Below are 6,432 nucleotides of genomic sequence, written 5' to 3' on the forward strand. Positions count from 1 at the left end.
GGGGAGTAATGCATTGTCTCACAAGGTACTCAAGCACAACATAACTGTCAAAACCAGCTGCATTGTGCGCAATGAGCGTGTACCCTTTGTACTTTTTGCGTCTAAACTGCCTGATAAATGCAGCCACACAACCAACCCCTGTGTAACAAAACGGGTGCGGGTCAACCTTTTCATCCATCTCCATGGCGCAGACATAATTTGCTTCATGTCTCCCGTCATGGTATCTGGTTTCAAAGTCATACAGGATGTATTTTTCAGGGGGTTCCTCCTCTTCCTCTTTAGGCAGAATCGGCTGGATATAACACTGATGTACCATCCCCCCTCTAAGAGCACCGCAGTGCCTACACCGCGGGGCTGTACATTTGTGTCTAGGGCTCTGTTTACAGATCCTGTAGATTTTTCCACACTCCTCACAATATTTAACTGTACCGCAGGGAATCATGTTGTGTTTAGGGTCAGGTAATCTGTGATTGTGGAAGCACTGCATTGATTTACAAATGCGCTTGCATAGATCACATTTGATTGTGGGGCCTGATTGCTGTTCACATGTGGTGAAGCATACATTACACCTGTGTAGGCAATTATGCAGTAAGGGTGTCTCGTATGTGTTATAGCAGAGTTCACAGACATACGAGCCACCAAAAAAACCTTTTGGGTTGGTTATCAGGTAATAGTGCTCAGCGTGTAGATAAAGCCAGATGGTGCGAGGGTGTGGGGTTCCATGTGTCTGGAAGCAGATTGGCCGTTTTCTAACAGCACCAGCACCAGCTCCGCCGTGATCTTTGCATCCATTTCCCTCTCAAATCTAGTGACATCACTAAAACCCACCTGCTGTTTGGTGGAAAGACCTACAGATTCCTGTAGTTCTTTAGCTCTGTGTAATATTTCCAGAGCCTCCATTGAGGGATTTTCGTCTCTGATAATACACATAGTGAAACATAAATTGTTGTCTGATGCGTCATTATCAGGATCATACAAATGCTTTCCCTTCCTAGCCAGAATTTCACTATAAGGCACCCTCCCAAGCTTGAGCCATGTGCCTCCACCCCGCCCTTCTTGCGCCACACTGACCACAAACTCCAGGTTGTCGCTTGAGCAACTTCATCAACGAAGGTGTCGACATCATAGCCATTACTGGACCTCAAGACCGCCTGCATGTCGCTAATCAGGGAGGGCCCCCTCAACACCACATTCAGTACACTACCAGCCCGTGATACTTCAATAGCCCTATCTATAACACCGGTTAGACGTTCCCTAACAAGCGCAGGAATCTGTTCAGGGTGAGTATCTATGTCAATGTCCCTAAAGTGTATGGGTTGTCTCAATTCTAAAGCATCAAATGCCGGAATATCCCTGATTGTGATTAAACCGGCGCCATGCTGAAGACCATTAGGACTGGAGGGAGTGTTAACAGTAGACCCATCTGTCAGAGGAGGGTCTGAGGTCAGTGAACCAGCCACAGAGGCCTGCTGCCCCTGCAGCTGGTGAGGAGACTCTGAATTAGCATCAGCACCAGCAACATCATCACATAGCATACAATGATCATATGGATTCGCATCAGTTACTAGGGCCTGCTGTCCCTGCTCGTATGTAGGACTAGTGACATGCATCAGACAAATAGGCTCTGAATCAGCTACTTCATCATCATCATCATCATCTGCAATGTCACATACAGCCCTCTGATTGTTTTCTTGCTGAACAATGACTGCAACACCGGGGACATCAGGCGACAGAGCGGGGCGTTTAGCCACGCCGCCCTGTGGAAGAAGGCCAATTCTTCTCTTGAGCTGCACAAACTTTTAGCGTGTGTTTTCAACTGTGTGTTTTTGGCTCGCATCTCAACAGCCCAGCGTGAGAATTGATCATGTGTCATTGCCCTCATTGTTGAGCCAATATCAGCAGCAGCCCCACCATACAGGTTATCACACCCTGCCATTTCTGTCTAGAGAGGTAGAATACAGAGTTTGTGCGTCTGTTATGCAGTCGGCTAAAACTGGTACAGCATGCGTGACATACGATTCTAGACGTGAGAGTTTTGTGTCATTGTGCTTCACTGCAGCACAGAGATTTGTCAATATTTCTAACACAGCTTGGTTTACCAGGTCCGTGTTATCAGCACTGGCCGGTGTGCTAGCATCTGTTGTAGCAGCAGCAGCAGCAGCAGCAGGTGCTACAGCTGATGATGCACCACCACCAGAATCAATATCTAGAGCTGACACACCGCTAATCTCTGAAGCCGCAGAATAACAATCACTGTCTGACTCGCTATCTGATGAGGAACAAGTCTCAGAGTCACTAGTGTACCCTGCATCAGCCGACCGCATAAGCATAGAAATCTGTTTGCCTCCCTTCCGGACTGGATCAACAGGAGGTGGAGTAGGAGGAGCACTCTCAGAGTCAGAGTCACTACTACTACTACTGCTATAAGCACCATCAGCTAGCCACTTAAGCATAGAAATTTGCTTCCCACCCTTCCGGACTGGATCAACAGGAGTGGGAGGAGTAACATCAGGCGTATACAACAGCGACCTCTCACGCTCCGCCTCGGCGGGCGGTGTGGTGTCCTGACTGTGCAGCAACAAATCATCAAAGTTTATGGTCGGAAAAAACACAGCCACATCACCTTGAGATGAAACAGCCGCATCCTCCTGCACGCCCCGAGTTGAGTCAGATGCTGTGGAATCCTCCTGAAGATGCAGTGGCCAGGCTGTAGCGTCCTCCACCTGAGGACTCGTGAACTGTGGCTCCACCTGTTGCTGCTCCAGAAAGTGTGTGGCGGCTGCAGTCTCAGCGACCCACTCCGGCCCCCACAGCTCGCTCTCCTTATCGACCACCGGTGTCGCTGTAACACAAGTATCGGTCTTCTTCTTCTGCTCCTCCTTCTTCTTCTTCTTTGCAGATCTTGCAGGGGCAGCTCTCAGTCTCTTGGCCGGTTGAAAATCATCTAGATATAAAGACAGACAAACCGTTTGAAAAGTTTTAGTCAGCTTGGAGGCTTCCCAAAAGTAACAAGGACATTCAGACACGACCGGTGCCGCTGCCCACGTGAGCGCTGAAGTCCCCCAGCAGAATGATGGAGTCCCCAGTTGGGGCACCTCTCAGCACACTTCCCAGAGACTGGCCGGGTACTCTCTACTGCTGCTTGGCCCATAGCCTGAAACAACAGTGAGAGACCTGTCCTCGACCCAGAGGCGCAGGGAAGCCACCCTCTCATTCAGTGGGGAGAACTCCAACATCTGGTGGCTGAGCTAGGGAGCTATAAGCAAGCCCACACCAGCCTGTTGCCTCTCACTGCAGCCAACTCCAGAGTAGAAGAGAGTCCAACCCCTTCCAAGGAGTTCAGTTCCAAAGCCCAGGCTGCACATAAAGGTGAGCCCAACTATCTCTAGTCGGTACCGCTCAACCTCCCGCACAAGCTCAGGCTTCTTTCTCCCCAGAGAGGTGACATTTCATGTCCCTAGAGCCAATTTTAGCGTCCAGGGATTGGGTGATCGAGGCCCCCGCCTTCGACTAATTCCCTATCCACGATGCACCAGCCCCTTATGGATCCTCCTTATGGAGTTAAACACAATTATTAACACAAATATAATACGAATTTTAGGACTGCTGAGGTCTTGATATGTCTGTCTCTGTCATGAGGTAGCAGCGCCACCTGGCTCCTTTTTTCCCTTTTGTGTCTTTTCCCCTTTTCCTTCTGTGTCTGTCGTCTCGTTTGCGTAATTATTCGCAGATGTGTGAGGCGATGAGGCTTGCCCTTTAGGATTCATCTCCTCAGCCATAAAGGCCACAGTCTTCCTCTGTCACACTGCCAGTTCATCAGTCTGCATTATCAGTAGTAACTCACCTTAGCTCTTTACTTACAGATACTTACCTTTACTGACCAAAGATTTTTCTGCAGGTCGCCAACCTCTGCCTCAGCAACCTGCGCCTTTTTCAACCTCGGAGATTTCCTCTGCTCCCATCGACAGCTTCTCACTGGTCTCCTCCTAGCAACCACTGTTCACCAGGGATCAGTCTCCTTCCTGGACCGAGACGCCATTCTCCTCAGTCCGAGCTACCACTCTCTTCACAGACGAAAACGCCCTTCGTCTATCCTTATTATTTAAGTAAAGGACTCTATTCACTGTATGTGTGTGGGTCCTCCTCCCTCGCACACACCTGACAGCCACACATAACAGTCTCACAGTGCGTTAAAGGATAAAAGGCAAAACACATGCACAACAATTTAGTGAGTGCTGAAGATGCAAAATCTAAATTTAAAATACAGGAAAACACATTGAGAAACAAAAGTTTTCAGTCAAACTAATAATTATATAAGATTATGCCAAACGTTAGCATCGTTGGAATGATCTTCCTGCCTAAAATGAGGACCATACAGCACCAGGTTTTATGACACAGATGCAGCAATGAACTCCTGTCATGTCACCTGCACAGACACATGAAGAATCAAAGCTAGCTCTGTTTCACTTCCTGCGAGGAAGACGAATTTACGGATGGAGTTTGTAGGCAGTGAACAAAACAACAGTTACCTGATGAAAAATATTGAAATCCAAAGGGTCAAAAAGCATTTTAAAGAGCATTGCTGAAAACAAATATTTTTTCCTTCATAATGACTCATAAATCCTATAAAAATGCATTTATTTTGCAAGTTGCATTTTAAGTTCCCCACTTTAACTAAACAAACTCCATCTGTTGAAAGCAGCTCAGAAAATAGCCCTGAGCTTGAATAAAAATTGTGTCAAACTACTGTTCATTGAACACAAATGTACTTCTCAGCTGTATATTAGAATGACAATATGAATGGATAGCATATACTGTATTTTCTAGTGTAGTATTACATGTGTACAAGTATGTTGTACATACAGTATGCACACAATGTGCATAAGAGATGATGATATTGTGGGAATGAGACACAGCTGTGTGTGCATTGTCAATTGATTGTAAAATTGCAAACCTGTTGGTAAATATCACGTTGTTGTACATAATAAATCATCAGCCTGATGTTACCTGTTTGTCCAGGGAGGTAGAGTGGTTTGTCTGTCTGGACAAATGTCATTGGCTGATAGACTTTGATCATAACTCTCCTGACTTCTTGTAAGTAAAATGTGTCACCTCATACCTTCAACTCAAACTTCTGCACCTCTTGTTTGCTCACTAAAGGAACCTGTGACAAAGAGCTATTTTATACATAAGAGTTCACTGCAGTCTTCCAGCGGGTTTCCAGGAGAGATGTAGGCGTTCCTCAGAGTCCTCGGCTGCAGGTCTGGAGTCCGTTCGTTGCCTTTCCTCGCTCTCCCTCTGGCTGCTGCAGGATCATCTCATGAAGTTGGTTGATGTGAGATGGTCAGCTGGAGTTAAGTGTTTACTGCAGTACAGCCACACGCTGTCCTGGGGTTTCTCTCCTCTGTGTGGGCAGTGAAAGCAGTCTCTATTTCGTGGTTCTTCTGTGAGATGCTCTCTTTCTGAGAGTCTTTCTCCTCAGAGGGAGAGGATCTTGAAAGTCTGAAAATCTCTTAACTTTCTTTTAATCTGTCTGGAACTCAGTCCATTTCTGTTCAGCAGGTTCTGTTCTTTAGGGAGTTCGGGGTGTTCAGTTAGGGTGTACCCCTGCCTTCCACCCGAGAGAGAGCTGGGATAGGCTCTAGCAGATCCCTGTGACCCTGGTTCAGGACAAAGCGGGTGTAGAAGATGGATGGATGGATGGGGTGTTCAGTTCAAGTCTGGGTGTGTCTGACTTTGTAATGTCTTTTGTGTCTGGGTGGGGAATCTATCTGGTTCATTCCGTGACTGTGCTTGGTACGATGTGATTGGTGCAGGAAGTGCTGCATCTTTGCTTGTGATTGCTTTAAATCTCACGTGTCATGTGTGAATCAAGAGCACCACCCAGCAAAGTTCAAACACATGACAAAGTTAGTAACTAAGAGTCAATAGTTCAGCAACAACATAAATGAAAATCAATAGCTTCACATACTTATATGGATTAACCAGAGGCATAAATAACAATAGTACAGCTTCTATATCAGAACGTAGTCTGACAGCAATGCTCTGTATATGTCTAGTCACACGTTACATGTTTAGCAATCAAAGCACAAATATAACAAGGGCAGTTTGTGAGTCATTGCAGAGGATTCAGGTCTTGCCTGAAAGGGGGTAGTTTCAAAGCATTTATTTTGTCAAATGGAGTCTTGACATTACCGTATTTAGTGGAAAGGGCCCGTCCCTTCCCCCTTTTACCTTAGTAGGTCCAAAAAAAAAAAAAAAAAATTGACAAGACAAATATGACTTCCAAAAAAATAAAAACTATGCAGTCACATTTCAGGCAAACATTTTTCATTTAAATTTTATACCATTTTCTTTAAATAATTTCCAATACATTAATTAGTGAGGTCTTAAGTGGTTAATTTTTTTCTCATGAGGTTTACAGTAGTAAAG

This window comes from Mastacembelus armatus, chromosome 13, assembly GCF_900324485.2.
Source record: "Mastacembelus armatus chromosome 13, fMasArm1.2, whole genome shotgun sequence".
Classification (NCBI taxonomy): Eukaryota; Metazoa; Chordata; class Actinopteri; order Synbranchiformes; family Mastacembelidae; genus Mastacembelus; species Mastacembelus armatus.